The sequence below is a fragment of the Corvus brachyrhynchos genome, unplaced genomic scaffold (assembly GCF_000691975.1).
Source record: "Corvus brachyrhynchos isolate BGI_N302 unplaced genomic scaffold, ASM69197v1 scaffold114, whole genome shotgun sequence".
Lineage (NCBI taxonomy): Eukaryota > Metazoa > Chordata > Aves > Passeriformes > Corvidae > Corvus > Corvus brachyrhynchos.
The window spans coordinates 1,621,965-1,645,383 of NW_008238337.1; the positions used below are offsets into that span (position 1 = coordinate 1,621,965).

Here is a 23,419-nt window from a genome sequence, read left to right on the forward strand (position 1 = left end):
ATAATTTAATGATGTTATATAACCTGTGTGAATCTTTTATACTAGGCAAATTAAACTCTTCATGAATCAAACTCCATGTGCATCAACGTTTATGTTTACAACTTGCTTAAAGAACCAGGGAAAAATGGGGCCATATGTTAGTAAGAAAAAGACTGACTCAGAACCATAAACCAGAATCCTTTCCCTTTTCCTTGAGCACTGTAATGCTGAAAGACAAAGATCCCCTTATGGCTCATGAGCAGAAGTGCAGCAGAAGCATTATTTTTTAGAACTTCTCAGTAATTGTTTTAACAAAATGTATTCATAGTTGCTTTGTGGCATCCCATGAAATCACAGCTAAAATGAGCATGTGGGCTGTGTACTACAACTCATCTGCCCTCTTGGGTTCAGGGATCTTCTGGCACGAGATCAAGGTCCTGAGCACAGATCTTACTTATATAAAACCACGATGTAGCAACTAATTTAATCTTCATTCTGGAAGACAGGACTCCTTCTCTGTCATATTTTTATGTTTATATATTTATACGATATATAAATATATCTCTGATATATTTATAAATACGTGTGTGCATACTTTTAGATTATATCCACAAACAGTCATGTGTAACATTCATGTGTACTGTTCATGTGTAACATTCATGTGTAACATGGATTACACACCTGAGTACCTGCATGTGTACACGTATTTGAGCTAGTTACAATTTATCTACATACAGGTTTGCATTCTGCTTCGAAGAGAGAGAGGTGATCGTTTCCCACAGAGCCCATGTAGTGTGGTTTTAATCTTTTAAACCCACAGCTCATGGCATGTGGTTGTGTTCTTGAAATGCACTTTGTTCTCCTGTCAGGACTGGTCTGTGTCACGCTGTACAAGGCGCTGGGACCCAGATCCAGAGGGATCCTGGCTAAGCCCATGTTTAAGTTCTGGTTTCCTGGAACTGCTGAAACACAGGTTGTTTTCCCTCTGCAAACTTACCTCAAATCTTTTCAGATATTAACAGGGATTAGGGGTTACTGAGCCAAGAAAAATTAGAGAAAATCTCTGGCAGATGCCTTGTTTTGCTCAAAAAGTACACACTATTCAGATATGAAGTAAAAGATCTGTCCTTCCACATTTGCCATTTTCAGGTCAGCTTCTCAGATCCTTCTCAGTCTACTGAAACTACAACAATTGCTGATTTACAGAGGGGCTAAGGCAGGTGGTGAGGGGTGGGGCAAAGGAAACTGAGTCACTCTTCTGCAGAGAATACTCCTCCACGTAAATGCCTAATGAGCACAAGAATATAAAAATATTAAATCTAGATAATCTGATAAAGACCTTAAAATGGACTTGAGGCTCAGGAGTACCACAAATGAGATGGTGCATACTTGGAATCTTTTTTTCCCTCCCTCATAATATGTTACAAGTGTCTCTGGAAAGTTTAAGCACATTAAGCAAGCCCATTAATTGAATGAGCAGTTGAGATTCTAAACCATAAAGCTTACATCTAGGGAGTTATGTGAGAATTAAGACAAGACAGAAATAATTAAGGAAACTCAAAGAGGGAGGGATAAACATCAAGGCCGGATCAGGGGAATAGCTAATATCTGACAAGACAGCAGCTAGTTTTTCAGATTCTCTTCTTGCTGCATCAAATGTTCTTGTCAGCAGGCAAGAAAGGTGCTAAATTAGGGAACTGAAAGACGGACATTAATTGTAGCTATAAAAATATCAGTCTAGGCTTACAAATTTCACAGATTTTATGTCTAGACAGAGACATCCAGTCATTTATATACTGACCAAAAGGTAAGTACAAAGCAGGATATATAACTATGCTACAGTTCACCCTGTGGTCTTGTGTATTGTTTAGAGCCCAGGATTCACTGAAGTGTATCTTCCAGAAAATAATCCAACCTGGATAAGAAAACTTGAAGAGAGCCATTGTCGTTTCAGTTCTCTAGCTGGAATTTGGGTTTACTCTATTAGGTACAAGCATACCAGATAATGCAAAGGGAAATCCAGCTGAATCCCATGATAAAGTAGGACAGACTAAAGCTCACATGAGGAAGCCTCTATTTCACTCACACATATTTAATTACTGCCATGTTTCCTTCACTAACCTTACTACACTTGGTACTAGAAAGTAGATTTGGCTCATCGGAAGGAAATGAGAAACCTGTGCATGGATAGAAAATGTCCAGCACTCCTGTTTCACTTGGGACCCGCTACAGACCCAGGACAAAGAACTGATTCCATCATGGGAGCTGTGATTCCATGCCAGCACCATGGGACACTGCTCTGAAGAGGGAATGAAACACCCGCTGAGCCTTGGGGACTCGGTGCCAGCTGTCCTCTCTGGCCAGTGGCCTCCAGCAATGTGCCCCTGCTCTTTCTCCCCTTTTAGTCCCCTCCATGCTTTCCCAGCCACACTCTGACTGTCAGAGCTGGCTGGTGAGGCTGCTGGAAGGGCAGCTTGTCCAAGGGCTGCTGGGGTGTGGGGAGGGCCTGCCTGTTCCCAGCAGAGCGTCCATGGGTTTGCCATGGGCAGAGCTGCCTTAGCAGGTGACTTAACACAGAATTCTTTTGAGCTGCTGCTTCTGAGGGAACAAAGAGGGAAAAGACTCTTAAATCTCTCTTGCAAACACTACACAGTGAGAAGAATCAGCAAAAGCTTAGAATGCCACCCTCTCATCTAAAATGCACGGAGCCAGGCTGTTTAAAGCAGTCTGTCACCATCCATTGTCAGCTGCCTGACAGCACCAGAAAGTGCTGTTTGAGACAGTTTGCAGGGGAGCGGGCCAGCCACGATGTGCTCCCATATGCAGGTCAAGAGAAAGAGAGCTGCAATTAACCTCTCTGGGCTTTGAAGCAGGTGGTTGGCTCCAATCCCCACCAGTAATTGTAAAAAAGCACAATTTGCCCTGTAGAGTCTGTCACAGCCTCCTCATTTTAGGCTAATCCAGAACAGAAGTAGATAGCAGTTCAGGAGGAGTAACTGGGAAACCATTTGATGTTCAGATCACAAAGGTTTATGCACCCTTTGGGTGAGCAGGTAAAACAGAGGGAATATGAACTGACAGGAAAACAACCAGTGCTGCTTGTGGCTCATCTTTGCATGCAGGGTCAGTTCCCAAGCTCATACCTCACTCTTGACCTGCAAGTCAGCTTGTAAGAAGACCTCATGAGACAGAAAACAGTCACAGCCCTTGTGGCTGTTTACTGTTCGGGAGTTTTTTGGTCAGGCTGAAACCCTGCTTGGCACAACCATTTTTCTCCACACTTTTGTGGGGGGGGAGAGAGCAAGATGCTTCAGCAGAGACCCGGCCACAGGGGCATCCATCTCCTGCCAGCAGCTCTTCAGGGCATTCCCAGCCTCCACCTCATCTCCAAGTTCATCTTTTTTCACCTTCAGCCAAACACTTCTCACTGATATTTACATACGCTGTGTATGGACACGGATAATGAATTATAAAGGAAAAACTCCTTCCCAAAGGAAGGAATTCTGGTTAATGCAGTGCAAAGCACCAGTGACTAAGCGGATGTAAGTGTGAGACCAAGCACAGTGCAAAGCTGTCTTGTGGCACTTTTCTTCTGTGGATTTTTGACACACAAACCCCAAAGGGATGGTGGTATTTCACAACCCATTTAAAGAAAACTGAGGCATACACGATGTGTATCAAAATTTGGTCTAACACAGCATCTTTTGAGCTGAAAGACACAGCCATTTGGTTACCCAGTCAGGTCCCTGAGTGATTTAAATTTGAAGCTCAAATTCACCCTTGAAAAGAGGTCCTTGTTACACTTGCTGCCACAAGAGCCTTCACCAGCACTTCAGAAACACTGGATTTACAAGAGGAGTTTTTTGCTTGGAGTCAAGATCTACTTGTCTTTAAAAATACCTGAGTTTAATGGGATGGGCGTGCAGCCCTCAGTGCTGTAACCCTGACTTGTCTCATTCCAGTGCCTCCCTGACAGAGCCATTTCTGATGCCCAGCCCAGGAGGCAGAGCCCAGAGCGGGTCTGGCTGCAGCCACCTGCATCCTCTGCACACCTGCCCACCCAGCAGGGCTCTGTGGAAACAGGGGCAGGAGTGACTGGCCTGGAAGCTGCGATGTTCAGGGCAGGGCAGGAGGAGCAGAGCACAGCGATGCTCTGCAGCCAAAGTGTGGGGATGCAAAGGCTCATTAGTGGCTGAGGCTATAAAGAGAACAATTGTGACAAGATTATGGAGACCAGTGCTGAGAGTGAATGGCTCCTTCTCATAATAATCTCACAGCTGTAATTTTGTGGTATTTCCTGAATGCTGCCTTTTCCACCTTTTCTGTGGCATTGTTCCTGACATTGTTGTTACCACATTAGGAAGGATTTGCTGAGCTACTTGCTTGCTCCTTCAAACCCTTTCACTGTATTTATCTTTTGCCTCTTGCATCTTTTCATAAGGCTGTAGCGTGGCTGGATCATATATTTTTCTGGTTTGGATAATTTTCTATTTTATTTTTATTTTTGCTACATTTGCTTTAGAAGCACAGTCTCTGAAATCACTTTCTCAGCCTGAGTCTTAGTGTTTGAGTAATAGTTGAAGACAAAAATAAACATCATTCTTCCCATCCTTTTATTTCTCCCTCTGTCAAACAGCTGGTACCCCCATGCCTTCCCTGCTCCTGCCCCTTCTGCACCTGAAGATATTGCTGCAGTCTCTCCTAAACCAGCAAGGGGCAGAAGAATGTGCCTCATAAGAAATGCTGGGTTTATTTAAATTCAGAATGATGCCTGACAGCAGTCAGTCTAGGAACTGCCAGGCTTCTTGTTTTGGCTGCAGCTTGTGTTATGTCACGACATGACAATTAGCCAGTGCACAGGATTTGCCCATACTCCTGTGTCGAGTGATACAATCAGAGTTTTTCATTAGATTTTGTTACCCTTTTAAAGTTAAAGCTAATTGGCCACGTTTGAATTACAGTTCTGCCCACAGATGACAAACATATTGTCCCCTTTTGGGTGTGTGTGGCAGTGCCAGTGCACTGTCCCACCCTGTGCTGTTGTCACCTGCTGGGGCTCCTTGGGCTGAGCCCTGGGGCTCCTGTCCCACCTGCACGGGTGGCTCAGAGCGTGTGGGGCTCCCAGAGCCCACCAGGATCCAGCCAGGTGAGGGGCACCGTGTGCTGAGGAGGCATTGCCCTTGCCCTGGCACCTCTGCGCATGCCCCATGCCCCTCACACCGAGTCCTGGGTCCAGTGCCCCTCGCAAACTGTGAGGATCAAAGCCCTGGATGTGGCCTGCCAGGCCTCACAAGGATCTATTTCAGCCTCTTCCACAAGCACAGATTTTTCCATGCAGACAATTCTCACAATAGTTCTTCCTCCCCCTGCCCCAGCTCATCTTGTGCACTGGGGTCTGCAGATATTGTCTGCAAGCAATTTGAGGCAAATGGTAGATTAAGAATATATAGAGTAAAGGATAGCAAATGACAAGATGCTGGAATTTAAACTAATAAAACAAGAGGTTTTATTCCCTTTTAATCTTCCACATGTGCAGAATAGTCTTGGAAGTGTCATTTTTGAAACATCCTTTTCCCGTTAATTTGTTTTTATTGGCAAATCAGTTCTCCAAGTACTGTTCTCTGGAATAGCTGCTGTAGTTTCAGATAGAAGTGTTGGCTTTAGGAATCCCCTGAGATATATTCTAAGGTTTGTTTCCTACTTAGAAACAATAGCAAGAGTTTAAGTCGAGTATTCCCCATCCCATGTGTTCGATCTGTGTTTGTTTTTCATCTTATCATTGAATAATAACGTTACACAGAAACAGGATACAAACTGCCCGACTCAGTGCAGCCCAACAGCTACACTTACAAACAGGATTAGCCTGATTTCCCCCTCTCTACCACCAGCTTTCACTGGAGAAAAGGCAGAAAATGAGATATGTCAAGGTGAGCCTGAAGCAGTTCCAATGCTCTTCATCCTAAGTGGTCTTTAATTGCAACATCTACCAAGAATTAAATCACATACTTCACACTGAAACAAGAAATTTGGATGGAGGCAGGGGAGTTTGTTCAGCCCCGTCAGCACTGTGGTATCCTGTAAAAACTGGCTGGCCACATCATCTGTCACAGGAAGAGGGCTGTGTTTGGGTTGATTATTTTCAGATACATCTGCTCTTTTTTTAATTACCCAAAGGCTTGATCTTAAAACTGCTGAAGTGAATCCAAACAAATCAAGTGGAGGATGATCCAGCATCAGAGGCCAGAGTTTCCCTGGTTAGCAGGCACTTCCAAAACTACACAATCAAACCCATTGGGAAGTCCAGGCCATTTTGAAATCCTCATTTTGTAATGGTCTTTCTTCCTAGCTTTATTGTTGTAAAGGACTAAAGCAGGAGATCCAAAACCCATTATCTGGATGCTGAGTGTCTCTCATTAGAGACAGAAGCACAGCCTGGCAACTGCTTGCCCTGACAGGAGTTAGAGGGAGCACACAGCCCAACACAGACCCAGTCTAAAGCCCCCAAAATAACCCCCATGGCTGCAGTGAGCTGCAGGAACATCACAGATACAGACAGTAACAACACCATAACTGTGTGTGCCAGACAGGGCCTGTCCTGAAGAGCACTTCTGGCAGGGGTACAAAATCCAATCTGGGATTTACACTCAGGCCTCACTGTAACGAGGAGGAGTTAGAAGCAAGATTGAAAGGAAAATCCTTCATCCAGGAAAGCACAGATCTGGAAAACCAGATAATTTACTGAAGTGCTGCGTGTTCAAGAGACCAGAAAACCACGGTGGTCTGAGCAATGGGTTTGTGGAGGGGGAGCAGCAGTTACACAGAGCTCCATGCGGACGCTGCGGGACCGTCTGAGCAGCACAGGGTCACCGACACCTCGGCGTTGTGGTGAAGAAGCCGCAGCTCCTTTTCTCCATGGGTCACTGTTTCACACAGCTGAGGAAGAGAAGCAGGAAACTGAGGGAGGAGGGAGATGAGCCCAGGTATAGCTGGTGATGATGTGAATGGGTGTTAAAGTTTTAGAGCAGTTTAAGCATTTAACCCCCACTGAGACGCACTGAACTAGAGGGAAGGACAGCATGGCAGGCATTAACATTTTGGTTTAACAATGCAGACAATTGCTGAGGCTTAGAGAAGGTGCAGTGATCCATGAATAACAGAATGAAGTGTGCACTATTCAAAAACTGTTGATCTGTGCAAAATTATTAAACAACACATGAGATGTGCCAGGATTCCAGTCCCAGGTGCAGAGCAGCTGCTCCCATTCCCTGCCTGGCATCGTGCAGGGGCGTTCCTGCTGCAGAGGAGAAGTCTGGTGGGGGCACAGGTTGAGAGGGGAGGGCCAGGGAAGGTGGGTGTGTGCTCAGACTCCAGCCTGCTGCTGAATTCCAGCTCAGCAACAATCACTGAGCACCCACAGCAGCGGAGCGAGGGCAGATGCTCCAGTGTTTCCTCCTTATTGATTATGGAGAGGAAATACTGAAAACAAGTAGGGGGCAGCTAAAGCAGTACATGGGGGCTGCCAAAATGTTCTCTGCTTCACATAATGAGGTCCTTTACCCATCAGCTGAGCTTTTAATTGCACTTTTTCTACAAAAAAGAAACAAGTTGAGGAATTCTGTTGGAATTGAAAGTTACTGTTTCTGCTCTGCCCACTGATTTATCATCACGCTGTGCAGACTGAGAAAGAGAGATCATCTTCATTGGGTTAAATCCATGGCCACGTTAAGATGCTGGTGTCTTTGGAGGATAAGAGAATGCCTTTGCTCACGGCACCTGGAACAGGCAGTGGTTGGTCCCCCAGGAATGTCACCTCCCCTGCAGGAGAAGGAATGCTGCTTGATGCCAATAACTAAATGACAGCGGTGGCTGTGCTGCTGTGGGTCTGAGCTCAGGCATTCTGCAGTGGGTTGGGAACAAGATGGGAATCGGCTTTGATGTGTGAAAGAGAAACGGGATGGAACTGGGAGGGGATACAGCCTTTGGAAACTTGATCCAACCCTTGTTGAAGTGAGAGACTTTCTACTGCTTTACTGGCCCCAAACCAGGAGTTTTCAAGGCTGTGAGGACTTCACTGTCTATTGTAACGCAGTGACAGCCAACTGTGACACAAGCTTGGAACAAAGACTTGTAGGCAGTGTGCTTTTGGAGGCTCAAGTTCTTTGGTATGTCGTACTTCAAGTTGTTTGGACAAACTGCAATTATCCCTTGATAGAGCAGCAGTTCCACTGCCAGGATGCAGCAGAGCAGGTGCACATGAAACTTAATTTGTGTGCTTCAAGCTCATTTCAATCTCGGCACAGTTTGTGTTTGGGGAAAGCTTCAGGAATGCTTTTTTTTTCCCATTCAGTCACTACTTTTGTTGATAATGAGAACACATGGAGCAGAGCTTAGAGCAGGATCTCCTTTCTTTCTTATCCACTTGTGATCGAAATCATGTCAGTCCCATTCTCGCTCCACGAGTTTCTGTTTCTTTAGAGTAATCTCGTATGCAAGTCAGCCAGGCTCCTGCTTGCCTTGTCACCATGATGCAGTGCCTCTCCTGGGCCAGCATCCTTCCCAGCCAGGCCTGCTTATCTCCAGACAGACATCTTCATTCTCTGCCCTGAGATAAGGGATCTCTCGCCAGCACAAATTCCAAGCACCAGCTCCTCTGAGGTGGATTTGCTTAAATATTTGATCCTTCCACTTCTACAGATTAGGCATTACCAGCACTTGTTAGTTTATGTAAACATCCACATTCTTCATATTCATCAGCTGCTATCCCAGAAGGGCTTAGGAGCTGTTTATCTGGTGAAACCCCAGCAGATGGTACCAGCTCTTTCTTGCACCCATCTAATTGCAAACACTGAACCTGCTCTGTAAAAGCTGTTAATTAGGTGAAAATAACACATATGTTTGGGCTATAAGCTAAGGTGGGTTTTTCCCCCCACTTGAGTTGCTCTCACAAATGGGGCTATAAACTGACAGAATAATTTGCACCTAGGTGAGAAAAGCAAGAGGGGAAAATATTCAGGCAGCATCAGATGTAACGTTCTTTATAAAATAATGGGCTTTAAAAGTAATTTTCTGAGCACTAAGTAAACTTAGTGTTCATGATTCATGGCTCTAATCCCTGTGACTGAAATTTAAGACCTAAGGCTCCATGAAATTAAAGAAAAAGAAACAATTACATGCATATTCATTCGATTTCATGTATTGCGTATCCTTCAATTTTTCCACTGTAGAAACAGGGTTTTCTACAGACTGCGTACTTGAGCAAACCCAGCAGATCCGCTGTACCTGCTGAAGCCAACCCACCCTTCTGTGCCTGCTGGCTTCTCAGCCTTCCTGGGGAATGCAAATATTCCACAGGTGTGACAACACGGAGTGCAGAAAGCTCAAGGCCACCGAGGGTGCAGAGCCCTGGTGCAGGACAGCGGCCACTCAGCATCCCCCAGCTGCATGTGGAGCAAAGAGGAGGCTGCTACAGCAGGGCCAGTGCCCATCGAGCCCCTGTGCTGCTCCTGGATTAATCCTCAAGGAAAAGGAGCCCCACGCGCTGTTCCTCCCACCCTGGGACAGTGCATCCCTTCCCTAGGGATGCCATGGGAATAGATGGCAACAACAACAACACTGCAAAGCCCCCAAGACCAGACAGACAAGCTGTAAAGCTTGGGAGCTTAACAGTATTAAGAGGAATGTCTTAAGTCATGAATATTTGCCACACTAATCTAGCCCTTAATCTTGTCCCAGTAACACAAGGATACACCATCCTTACCCCAAAGGATCAACAGAAAAGCAGAAAAAATCCCCATAAAGCTCTTAAATACACAGCAGCACACTTCTGGTTTGTAAAGAAAACTCTGGTCCTACGCCTAGACAGTGCTGCATCGACATTCATAAGTGTTCCCAGTTAGTTTTTAGTCTCTGAGCAACAAATAATTCATTAATTAAAAAAGGAAAAATGGGACATTCAGAGAGCCAACAAAAGCAGCCCTTAAACTGCATTCATTCAGCCAAATGCTTCAATAGAACTATTTGGAGAGAATGTCAAGAGTCTTTACCTAAGAAATTACTTTTCTTCTCTGGTCCTATGAGACTGGACTATACTGGACTGTCTTGTTCATCTAATGCACGATGGCACAGAAGATCAGCTTTAGGAGAGGCTCCCTGCTCAGAAAAGGGCTCTGGGAGTTTCCCACTGGCCTGTGCCAGGCCACATCCTCAGTGCCTGCCCCGAGCTGTGCTCCAAGGACAGCACCACAGAGAATATTCCTGGGTACTCAGGGAAACACAGGGAGCTCCTTTGGACGAGAGCACTGGAAAGAAAAAGTCCCCATGTATCAAAAATATGGAAAATCTGATCTGCTCACGCCAGCAGCTGCCTTTGTGTTCTGCACCTGGAGCAGGAGAGGAGTGAAATGTCCCTTTGAGGCTGGAAGGAGCAGAGAGTGGAACAGAACAAATCCTGCAGGAACAGCCCCATTTGAGGACAAAGCTCAGGGTGACCTCTGCTCTGCTCTCTCTGTTCTCTCACTTTCATTGTGTCAGTAAATCCAAACTCCAACAAGGGTCAAAGAAGCACATCCCGGCCTCTGCGGAGCAGAATATTTTAATAATTACAAACAATTATTTATAATTACATATATTTATAATTATAAATGTAATTATACAGGCGTAATTACAAATGCCTGCTGCAATTGTAATACAAATGTTTGGCTGCTGCACTGACAGCAGCGAATAAGCTGCACTGGAGAAGGGAATGTTCTGTCACCGCCGTGCACCGATGCTGTGTGTGCCTCCGTCGCGAAGGCCTGCAGGAGTGAGGGGACACTGACACCTCCTCCCACCTCCCACCTTTATTTCCTCCTGCAGTGACAGGCTGCAGCTGCCGACCTTTAGGTGCCTTGCACCACGGGCAGGGGACAGTGTTGGGGAAATGGCCTTGCCAAGTACGACAGCTGTCCCTGCACACTGCTGCCCAAACCCACGGATCCAGCCCCACGCACCCGCCACGAGTCACCGAGCAGTGCTTACGTTTCTCTGGAGGTTCTCTGCAAGTCATCCCAGCGTATTTTACAAAAGAATTAACTGGCACAATCCTTCTTTTTCCCAAGAAGGGAACACAGCCTATCAAACCCCTCAAGCAGAAGAGGAGCCCTGAGGACACACCATGGGTGGCTCAGAGGGACATGTGTGGCCTCTGGGCAGGTGGTCCTGCACTGGCAGCACAGGGGTGGCAGGTCCAGAACTCCCAAAATCACAGCAAAATGATTCTGCTGGAGGTTGCAGACCTCAGGGCTATGAGGGTCTGCAGAAAACAAAAGACACCACACAATTTTCCTCTTTCGAGGAGAATTTTTAAAAACCACGAATCACTGTGAGAAAAATGTCAAAATGCCACATTCTGGATGACACAAAATTTGCCTTTTTTCACAGAGCTCTTCAGAAACCATGACTTATTGAAATAAATACTTTGCTATTGACTTTCCCTTAAAGGCAGTGATTGAATTATCAGAAAAATCAGTGCAGAGCTACCTGACTCCTCCACTGTCCTCTTCGCTGGGTCATTTTTGATCCAAAGCCTGCATAACACGGGTGGACTGGGCTTCTCTCTCATCAAATAACACCCTGTTCAAATCCAGCTACAAATGAGTTGGCCTCCCTATCTGTCAGTCTATCTGCCATCCCCAGCCTCAGCCATGGATTTGTATGAACCCTGTCTAAATGCCAAGACAGATCTGTAAAGTTCTTCAGTTTCCCCCTCGAATCTGGGCAAAAACAACCATTCCCACTCATGCATGGAAGGGAAGTGACAAACTGCAGAGTGCTGCCGTAAGTCTTCTGTTGCACTTTAGGGGTTTTCTCTTTTCATTTGTTTTTCAACATCTTCCCTTAGGGCTGTGTGGATACAGAAAAACATGCCACAGTGAAAGAACAGAAAAACGTGGGAACAGTGGGAAAAGGTTTCTACCTTCTCTTTGCTTCATCACAAGAGAAGTTTATGTAAAAGCTATGTGCGACATAAAAATATGTCCTTGGAATCACCAAAAGTGGATGAATCTGGCTCTTTTACTAGAAATTATGAGTTCTCTTTCCTAACTAGAAAAACCTACAGGTGCCACACAAAGAGATTGTGTCTGGAAAGGAAATGATGTCATTTACAATCCCTAGGAAAACACATAGGAAAAGCCTATGTTAGAAATGCCTAGAAGAAGAGGCAGAGAAAGCAAAATGAAAACAAAGCAGCCAGGAAAGCAGAACACAGAGAAGGCTGAGAGCACCAGCAAAGGTACCTGAATGAGCTGGACATTGGTCAGCTTGGATCTGGGTAAAAATGGGTTACAATTTTCCAGGTACTGCAGGCTTGGGTCCATTAGCCCAAGGTGAATTCTTTGCTGTGGGTGCCACCCAAACTGGTTAAAGTAGCAGAGATTTTATACGAATTTTTGTCACATTGGCAGGCCCAAGAGGCTTTGCTCAGAGGGACATGATCAGAGAACAACCACAGAGGTGCAATCCAGATGTGAATATTCCATGCACAGATACAGAAATTACTTTCCCATGAAATCCTAGGCCCCTCTCTTACTTTCATCTCTGACTTGCTAGAGCTACAAAAGAACGAATTAATGTGAGGAACAGATTCGATTTCTTAATTAATGCACAATTTTTCACTGCTGTTCTCTGGAGACACTTCCTCCTCCATCCCTCCAAACCGAACTGAGACAGTGCAAACCAGTGCTGGGACTGTCACATTTCTGCTCCAGCAGAACACAAGTCCTGTGCAACATTTGCATCCCAGGCATCCCCACTGCAGGGTAGCAGGTGCTGCACTGCGCTTTTATACTCTGTGCAATCAGCACTGAAGGCTGAATAGATTTTGCCTTTATTTTCTTTCAGGAACTCATGCTCTCTCGCTTCTTTTAAGTTTTTCTTAATAGTGGCTTCTCAGCTGACATCACATGGATTTTTTTCCCCAATGTTTGTGCTGCAGGTGCACTTTGGAGGCTGTGGTAGGACAGCTGTCATCTCCTCCTCTGCAGCTTCACTTCCTATTTCATCCTTAAATCTTCAAATAGTTTCTTGCCTTGATCTCCTACTTCTGTGGAAAAGGAGGGTTTGGTGAAGTTTTGTTTGGGAATTTAATCACGATTGCTGCCAAAACCCATACATCTTTTGCTGTCCATTCACCTTATTCTGAGATAATGTCATATTCTTCCCAGGACTTCAAGGAGAGCTCAGGAGTTTTAAGGAAATTCTCTCTGCCTGCCAATAGTCTCATCTTTATGGCACGACACCCCCTGCAGCAGGCAGCTCTGAAGTCAGTCTGTGGTGACCAGAGCTATCAGCTCATGTTCTCAGGAATAACTCTATTAAAGGCTCATGTTTTATGCAAGTCAGAGATGCAGCCCTATTGATTTCACTTGAGAGAGAACCCTTCTTTGTGGCAGGGAGATGTTTGTTTTTCACCACTTTGCTGCCTTCACTGTTGCCCAACAGTGCAGCCCCTGCAGCTGGTGAAGGTCACCAGTCCTCAGTCAGCTTGTGTTCAGTGCAGGGCATCTGCACTTACTGATTCAGCATTTGGGGCCATTCTCATGCAGATGGATTCTGCCTTCCAATGCCCATCCATGGTGCACCTCATCTCTGGCTACATGCTCAGGTTCAGGGGGATTATGCAGACAATATTTTACTCAGAGCAGAATAACCAAAGCTCATTCTGTGCTCCCGTGCTCCTCAGGAGCTGCTGGCTGGAAAACACACTGGCACTTTGAGGGTGCATCTCACACACCTGGCAGTACCTGAAAGGAGCTTCCAAGAGCCTCAAGAAGCCATGGAAAGGATTTTGTGCAAAGGATCCATTTCTTACGAGGTCAAACAGCCACCCTGGTTGTGACAGATTGTACTCAAAGGCATCTCCTGCTCCTTGGAGAGCAGCACATGCACGGTGCCTGCAGCTACAGCCAAGGGCTTAGGAAAGGTTGCACCAGCGTTCTGAGTTAGGGAGTTAGAAAGGGATGAGCTGCTCCAGTAGAGTTCCTGCTTTTCAGGATACTTCATGTTTCTTTTCCTTATTTCTCTTCTTGCCTGTCTCATCCCAGCCTTCTTTATTTAGAATCACCTTCATTTTCAGGTACCCCAGGCTTTTCCCTGAGCTTGCTGCAGCTCTCCTGAAGTCCCAGTGACAGACAGAAAAATAATTGTTTGAAAGGCAGCAGCAGCCCCCTCCAGGATCTCTTCAGTCTCACTGAAGAGGAGCCCTTACTCACACAAGGTCAGCAGCCTTCCCCAAGGAGCCACACTCCTGTACAAAACCATCTGTGCATTCCTCAAATGGGCCAAAGCTGGAGGCGTCTTCTTACAAGAGTTAAGGGGATCAAAGTTGGCAATAATATATTATTCCTCAGCAGAATTGGTTACACAAGATGAAAATATCAATAATAACAGAAGGCGATTAAACAAGCCCCACTGTCAAGTTAGTGAGGAACAGAAGGTCTTAGCAAATGGCTGGCTGTGAGGCTTCAAACTCACCAACAGCACTGCAAAGCACAAGCAAGCTGCAACTTAAACAATTCCAGTGGCGTGGTGTCCCCAGCCAGAGCTGGGGAACAGCCACGCACCCTGGGCTTTCACTTTGCTCAGGAACAGCACACGGGAGAAGCCTCCCGGTGTCTCAGGGTCTGGCTGGACCCTCCCCATCTCCCCAGGGTTATGTGCAATCAGGATCCAGCTGTGCCCCTCTGGGTTCCTCCCAGTGTCACCTTTCAGAAAGAGACCAAAAGGCACCGCTGGTGCTCTGCAGGAGCAGGGTGACTCTGGGGGTGCTGCAGGGTGGGCTGTAAGGAGGAGACACAACTCTGCTCCAAGGATACAGCCCCGTTTTTGCAGCTGCTGTTTCCCTTCTACACTTCCCTTGCTTCAGTGTCCCTTTGCCCCTGCTTTTTTGTACTCAGATCCTCATCTTCACTTAGCAATTTTGAAATCATTTACTTGGCATTTATAGTGCACAAAATGTGCTTAAAAACACAGCAATGAAGCATTCGCTCCAAGGAAGGATTTTCTCATTTCACTCTGATAATCTCTCATGCTAAACTCACGGCAGGTTGGGGAAATCTAAAAGTCTCCAGCTTCTGTGTGGCAGGAACTATTTAAGTCTGCAGTTTTCCAGTATGGGTGTATTGAAATCTTTTATTTGTGGGGTGGCAATAAAAGCTGTGGAGAGAAAATCTCCCCTGGCATCTCCAGAACTCTTGAAAGGCCCTTTCAAAGCAAACATTCCAGCAGTAAGAAACACTTCAGCACGCCGCGTTCCCATCTTCCCCTTCCTTCCCTCTCTGCCTCCCCAGCCTGTGCTCTTAGCATTGGAATAATAAATTTCTTTGTGCCCCATCTTACAAAAGTGTTTCACATCACCTCCATGCACTTGGCTGGGGAAGACCTCGTAATCACAGGTTATATTCTCTCCCACAGCACTGCAAGTATTTCGTGTTTCTTTGCAGCCAAGTGTTATCAGCTGGCCATGCAACAGTCAGTTTTTGGGGGAAAAAAAGATTATTGTATTCTGAAATACTGATTGCATCAAATGGCAACTAGATTGCGAGACAGTAATCATGCTGAGCTCAGGCAATTAAAAACTCTCTTGGAAAATTGGTGCTTGCTGAGCCTTTATGGAAAGAAATGAATTAAGAAGGAAAACAATAAGGAAGGGCATACATTAATTTGGCTCTGCAGTGCATAATGCTGATTGTAAGCAATCCTTTAAGGAAGAACTGTGTGTCTTAAGGATTTCCTCTTACGTTTTCAGAAGAATACCTGAGAGCCACCAGAGGGGGACTGCAAATTAAATCCTAACAGTAATCTCAGGAGCAGCAATTGGGAAAGAACACATAAATAAACTATATAAATAGGAGCTAGCATTTCCTGCTAGGAACTTCTCTTTTGTGGCAATGCCTCTCAAACAAAGGGCTCCCCTTGCTGGCAGTCCTGCTGGGCCACCTCCATCTCCGTGCCCTGAGAGCTGCTGCTCCGCCCGCGCTGCTGAGCTGCGCTGGGTGTTTGCACAAGTAACTCAAGAAAGGATTTCCTCCCTCGTGTCTGTACTGCAGCCAGCCCCGTGGAGCTCCTGTGCAGCTGGGAGAGCTGCAGGGTGGGCACTGTGTGCACAGCACTGCCACGCAGGGCTGAGCACGCTGCGGGCACTCCGCAAACAGTCCATGCAAATAAACGCCCAAACCTCTGCCAAGAAGGGAAATGTTCATTTTACAGCCCCTTCCTGACACTTGCACCAGTTCAGGTCTCTCTGCTCATTATTCCCCTCTGGCCCACAATGGATTTTGGGCCAGGCTTATGTCTGGGGGATGTTGCAACTTCCAGCCCAGCAGACTCCATATCCGTACCTATGGCCTTGTGTGTACCAACATTTTAGCACCTCACCTTTTGCTGACAGACTCTGGTTTTGTTCCATATATTTGCTTTTGAATCTAAACTACCACATTTTTAAATGAAATCAAGTTTTTGCCATTCAGTTGTGAACAGAGTTGTACCAAATGTAAAATAAAAGTGCTGATCAGCTGTCTGGAAAAACCAAGGCGACTGAGGCTGCTGTTTGTTTTCCAGGGCCCGGGCTCCAGGAGATGGCACTGCCAGAGCCCAGGCTGGGAGCTGACTGCTTCAACAGAACACAAGCACGATGCCTATTTGTTCTAGAATCATGGAGCACTTCCAGTGCTTTTCCTCAGGAGAAATTCATCAAAGGAGTAAAATTCAACAACTTAATATTAACAAAAAGTGACTCATTTTCATAGTGAATTCGGTGGAAAGCTGCTTAATTCCCCAGCCAAGCATCACAGAGTTCCAAATCTGCCCCTTAACTTCTTGTTGAACAGATGCAAGCTTTAAAGCTTAATCCCTGCTTAACACTTTTGGTATTTTTAACGATATACCTGGACCATTCTCCAATAGCCTGGCTCGACTCACAAAAACAACTCTAGCAATTCAAGAAGTCTTAAATGTGGGAATAAATCTTGGTACAGTGCCATGAGTATAAGTCAGACTTTAAAAATTGACAACAGCAAACAAAATGCTAAATCCTGATATTTAGTTAACCACTGAAGCCCCTCCTCCCACTGAAGCTGAGGGAGCCTCTCACTGGAGTGTGTAATTACTCCTAAGAAGAGAAAAACCACACCCCAGCGCGACACTTCCACACTTCAGGCAAATGGAAAAAGAAATCCATTTATAACTTCACTTTGTTCTTCCACCCTTATTTAATGAGTTGTCTGATTCAATAATCCAGCATTAACTACTTGCTTTAAGGCTGGGTTTTCCCCATTCCCCTCAGAATCCCACACACACCCCAATCCTGATGTACAAAGGCACAGATCTGCCAAGGTATGTGTTACTTCTCCTCCTGTTCCTGATCCGATGAAGAACACCAAACTAGTTTTCACTCTGAATTCCAGTGCTGTATAATGGGAATGCAAAAATATAAATAATTAAAAATCTAGCAAGAAAAAGCCTGCCTTTGCCCACAGCGGAGAAAGGGAGCTGGTTACTGTCAACAGTAGGTGCTTCTTCTGCCAAATAAATTAACTGTACTTCAAAATGATGGTGCCGTGTCAGCCTCCTCTGACATCTCCAACTCCAATTCCGTATCTCAAAGGGATGCATCTCAGAACACTTTACTAAAACACAGGTGTGGGTGAGTTAAACCACAAAAATAAATACCCAAGCTGCCTTCAAAATCCACTGTGACCCACGGAGCAGGGGAACACAAAGGTTAGGCTGCTGCCAGTGCAAATCGCTGCTGAGCTGCCTCAGCACAAGGTTCTGTGGCAATGAAGCCACCTGTGGGTGGATTCAGCGCTGTGGGTGCATTTTAACACTCATGGGTGCTGCCCAAACCCCTGCTCTGGGTCAGGATGGGATTCTGCCACCCAGGCAGCGCCGTGTGCTGCCCAGTCCCGTTCTCTCAGCTCTCACATCAGGGGAGAGGGCAGCAGATAAAGACTTTTCTCTCGTCCTGGAGCTGACAGCTAATGGCTGCTGTAAGTCTCACACAGAGCAAATCCTGCCCTCTGTAACGCCGCTGTCACTCCAGTGCCTATCAAACACCCCCATGACTTCAGCTGAGAGCACAGCTTGGCCCCAGGGGTTTTGATGACAACAGGAATCTGAATTAATTTGCCCAGCCAGAATGATAGTTCAAGAGGTATAAAAGCCTCAGAATCATGAGGTTCAGATAGCTGCATTTAGAATATTTAAATCGCCAGCTACAATAAGGTTTACAAAGCAGAGTTTAGCATTGATTCTAATGAATTTCTACAGAATCTGGAGAAAAAGCCTGCAAAAGTTTGTCATTTTCTCCCAACAACAGCTACTTATTGCTGCATTTGTTGAGCCTGGACTGAGTTGTTTATTTACTCTGTGCATTTCTCAGTATAAAATATTCAGAGTTTATCCTAAGCAATCCATGGTTTGGTAATGATTGTTTCCCAGGACTGGGATCCATGCCCTTTGCAGTTCTGCTCTCAGAGCAGCCAAATGCTAAGCCATAGAATTGTTTTCTTCCTCTGAAGTAGCAGCTGGTGCCTTGGAAGACACCATAAGCATCTCTGCCGAAATCTGTGTAATTGCACATGTCGGTGTGGTCTGTTCTGAACGTCTCCTTCTCCCAGACAAAACACTCTTTTCTCAAGCTGGCTTTGAAGACTGCATGTGTTCAAAAATAGCTTCAGGAAGGCACACACATATATTTTGCTATAAACTGTGTACAACGTGTGCTGTATACAGAATATTAATTCCTCAATATGTGATTTTGTGAGACTGCCTCTCTGGCATCATTATTGCTATACATGGAGCTGGTTTGTGTGCAAATATAACTCTAAACACGAAGTTTTAGCTTGGCACCATCCTGAAACAATATAGATTTCCACCTGTTGCTGTGTAACAAGAGCGGCTGTTAAGCTAAATCTTTAATATGCAGTAAGTGGCTGCGGTCCTCTGTTCTGATCATATTTTGTCAAGATAGAAAACTAATTAGCAGAATCTGGTGACCAGGATGTCAGAACCTCTGATATTCCAACAAAGAGCAAAATCCTTAATTCAACAGCAGACATATTGTAGAGAGAGCTGATGGACTCTCCTGCCCATCTCTAATGACTCATAAAGATGAACTTTGCATGGGGACAAAGAGAATGGGGTATTTTGTCCAAAATAACCAGAAATCCTACGAAGCTCTAATTTTTAAGTGTGATGAATTGCAAACAGCTCGATGATAATTCATTATTGCTGTAATTTAGGCATATCTGTCTACAGATACAAAAGACAAGATGTTAAGACAAGACAACTGTTTCTTGCCAATAAATCCTCCTGAGCCAGGAGCGTCCCTGTCATCGCCATGGCACTACTGAGACACAGACAGCAGCTCAGAGCAGGTCTGGAGTAAAGCACAGAGGTAAACCACAAGTCCTCAGTCCCAAAAAGACTCCTCTCCTTCCAAGTAATCCTCCTGCTCAGCTGAGGAATGTTTCACTGCCATAAACCTCCTGCCCCTGCCAGGCACCAGGGGAGTCATTATTTCAGGGGCTGAGCCCTGCACTGCAGAGCCCGTTCCCTGCCAGCTCCCGGGGACAGATGGGCACGGAGCTGGCAGTGACCTGGGGCTGCTCACAGCTGGTCTCACGGAGCTGGTGGCACTGACTCACTGGCACTAATCAGGTGAGATTAAAAGGACAGGATGGACGGGGAGAAGGACTCACCAAATTAAACACTCACACTTCAAAAGCTTTTTAGTGACACAGCCCCAGCCTGGCCCCTGCTCCGGGGCTGTCACGTCTCCAGGGCTGCCAATCCTGAACCACTTCTCTGAAGAAAATGATCACTTAGGAAATAAGATCTAGTTCAAAATTAATTGTGCAACAAGCCAAGTGGCACCAAAGTAAATCCATCATATAAACAAGCAGAGAGGATTTTCACTGCTTCCAGAAAGAGTTTGGCCTCCTGGAGGAAGGTAATTTCTGCACGAGCGACCACAAAATAAAGCTCTTAGGTAATGCAGTGATAGGTACTCAAAAATATGATAGATGGAGGAACAAGATTAGCTCTACTTTATGTACAAGTCCATTACATTCTTGAGCACATACTTTAATAGCAAAGCAGCTGCAGAACTTGCAAATTACAAGCTCTGGCTTTGTTTTCAGAGCTGCTGCATAAATAGTTGTATTTAGCAACTCCAGGCAGGCGCTCCTTTGTGTAAATTGTCCTAAGAATGTGCTGTGAGTCTGCAGCAAGGAATTGTTCCCAAAAATTCAGTATCATCTAAATTGGAGAAGCTCAGTATCCTTCCGTTTCCCTGTTTGTTTTTTCCCCGTGGATCCCTGTAGCAGTTATTGTGCTGAGGTTGGAGATCTCTGTGCCCAGGGCTGTTGGATAAGGTCCTCAGTCACTCATCTGCTTTGTCTGGAATAGGGAAAAACTCTTCTCAGATTCAATCTATTTCAGCTATTACCCTTCATGCCTTTGTTACACTGTTTTTTCTGCACATTAGATAAAGCCTGGCTGGCTGCTGCCAGGAAAATTAGGTCTTCTATTGTTTTACCATTAATTATGGAGGGTTCAAGATAAGGTTTGTGTTCGGAAAGTAGAGGGCAGGAATGGTTTGAGTTTTACTTTCATTACAATTAGACAGGAAATTATGAAAAGGTGAAAAATAATTCATTGAAGAGCTTTCCTGTAGCAAGATAACGAGGAAGGCACATTCTGGCACAGATGGAGTTCACGGGGTACTATCGAACACCATTGTTCTCAGCGTGTGCCTCTGCTGGGCACGGGGAGCCTGTTCCTATTGCCACTCATGGGGGCAGAAATGGGCAGGGGGAGGCCCCTGACTCTCTGCTGTTCTACTGAAGGCCTTTTCTCCTACAAAAACCCCCAAAAATTAGGCTAAATTAGTCGATGGTGTGAGGCATTGAGTGACTGCAGAGATTTTGGAACAATCAGTCACTTTCTGCGTAACTTGTGAAGGACATGGAAATATGAATAATCTAAGGACGAGTTAATTGGCAACTGTCTCGCTTTCATTTGAACACCACCGAGATAAACATTTGCACACCACCGAGATAAACATTTGCACTAAGAAGCTGTCCTCATTAGAATTTCTTCACTTGATGCTGATGGCAATGTTTACAACTACCATGAAACTACAGAGTTTTCAGCGTTTTCCTTCATGTGGAATTACTGCGGTTCAGGCTTTTAAAGGCACTTTTACAAAGGAGGGCATGAACCTTGCCTGGAGCTTCTAACTGCAGGCTGACCATGCCAAAACCCCTCAGGGTACATTTCCTTCTGCGATAAACCTCCTGTAATCAACTTCTGCCAAGTCTCCGCCATTTCTTTCTTTTCAGCTTCACAGCCCGTTGTATTTATTTAGGTTTCGAAGGAAAAGCAGGACCCTGGGAGAGAAGTCCTCCAAGAGAGTAAGTCTGTGGCAAAAGACCACTGAAGTTGATGAGGTGCTAGTGAAGATGAGGATTTTGTCCACTCAGAGTCAATAGAAGATTTAGAAACCACATAATGCAGGTGGAGGAGGGGAGAAGGCTGTATTTCTCTGCCTTGTTAGCAGATAAGGAAGCGAGATTCCAAGGGGAATGAGTGATTTACCCACAGTCACACAGGAAATCAGCAAGAGATATGGAAATGAATGCTGAGAAGCATTTCAGTGTCTTAATCATAAAGCCAATCTTTTCCCTCAAATGCCAACAGCATTAAATGTTCCTTTTAAATAATGGAATAAGCATATGACTTTCATTGACATACAGGAATGTTTCCATCAAAATATTTTAGAGGGCAGCCAGTTCCAGTGGAAGGGTTGGTCAGTATTAGGGTTTAGGTCTGGTTGTAGGAACCAGGGATTGGGATGAACTAAAGCAAGCTCAGCTGGCAGACTCCTCTGAGGATCATATCATGCTAAGGTCGAAAAATTCAAGGTCAGAAAAACTCTGGGTGTGTTTAATTATATTTAGCGCTAATTAGGGAGGCTTTGGAAAAAGGGACTGAAATATTGTCTCGTTGGGAAGCCATTAAGCTGTTAGGGGGTAGATGGTGAGAATAGGGAAGATTCACATCTCTGGCATACAAATCAATCACTTGTTCATCCCTTATCTCTCTGCCCATGTCTGAGCAGTGTCAGGTGGTACCGAGGCACCTGCCCAGAGAAACACATTTTGTATAAATACATAAGAGCCTGGGTGGAAGCCTGTTTTTATTTAATCTAGCTTCACTTCGTTGTGTCTTAATTGAAAATAATGATGTTAGAGCAGTGATCAAAGAATTGTCTCATTAATTGGCTATTAAATCATTAGCTATTAAACGGAAATAAAAGGTTAAGAATGCAACACTCTACTCTGCCCAAAAGAATATGAATATGTCACCAATTACAAAGAAACAATAAAGGCAGAATTAACAGTGAAAAGAAGCTTAAGATAAGGCAATTAGATCCAAAATGCCTGACAACTCTCATTAGAGGGTTTAGCAGTACAACCTACATGGAAAAGGCAACAGAAATTCAGAAGCAAAGTCAATATTGACTTTACCAAAGGGGCTTGTAAAGGGAATATGCATTTTTCTGAAAAAATATAGGCACATAAACCCTGTACTAAATTTTAACTCAGCTAATTAATTGTAATGGATTCAATCTTGCAACCAATACATATATTTGCAGTTAAAAAATTATGCCTGAACAGCATTCGGTCTGAGAGCCCCTCTCAGTAATTTGTGACTGAAATCATGCAAGTGTGCTGCAGTTTTCACAGAAATAACATTACTCCTGGTTTATATCACCAGGATGAGGCAATATCAACAAAGACCGCATTCAGACTTCTCGGGTTTTCTCCTTGTGTCAAAATATGAGAGAGACAGGTACCAGGTTTGGGAGAGGGTCCCAGAGGCATTGCCTCTGTCAGTGATTTGAGACCCAAATAATTTCATAAAGCAGGCAAATGAAGACCTGATTTGTATCAAGTCACTACCAAAAATAAATAAATAAAAATTACAGTGCAAATCCTATCTGGTTCAGTCCAGTATTCTCAAACTACAGCAAGTCCTAGAAACACCAGAAACTCAATTAATAGAAATAAAAGTCCCCACACAGCATCTTTGAGATCTGGATCCGGTTTTCTGAAGCACAGAAAGAAGACGGGCTCAGCAATACATTTATGATGTACAACTTGGTGCTTGAGTTTATATATGAACAATTCATTGTTCATATTTATCAACAGATAAATAATAGTCACTAACCAGATAACAGCTGCATGCTGCACAGAGAAAAAATAAAGAATAGCAACATTTATCAAGGCAGTCTTTTCCTTTGACAATTAATGTAGTCATAAACAAAGATATTCATCCATGTTACTCTGGGAAGGACCTTCAAAGAAATTTGGTTTCCAGAAAAAGAAAATGGGAC

General features: G+C 44.9%; 1 protein-coding gene across 1 annotated transcript in view; it reads right to left on the minus strand.

Moving 5' to 3' along the window:
- Positions 1–23,419, minus strand: part of LOC103615902 (transmembrane protein 132B) — a 172,004-nt gene that overhangs the window by 16,996 nt on the left and 131,589 nt on the right.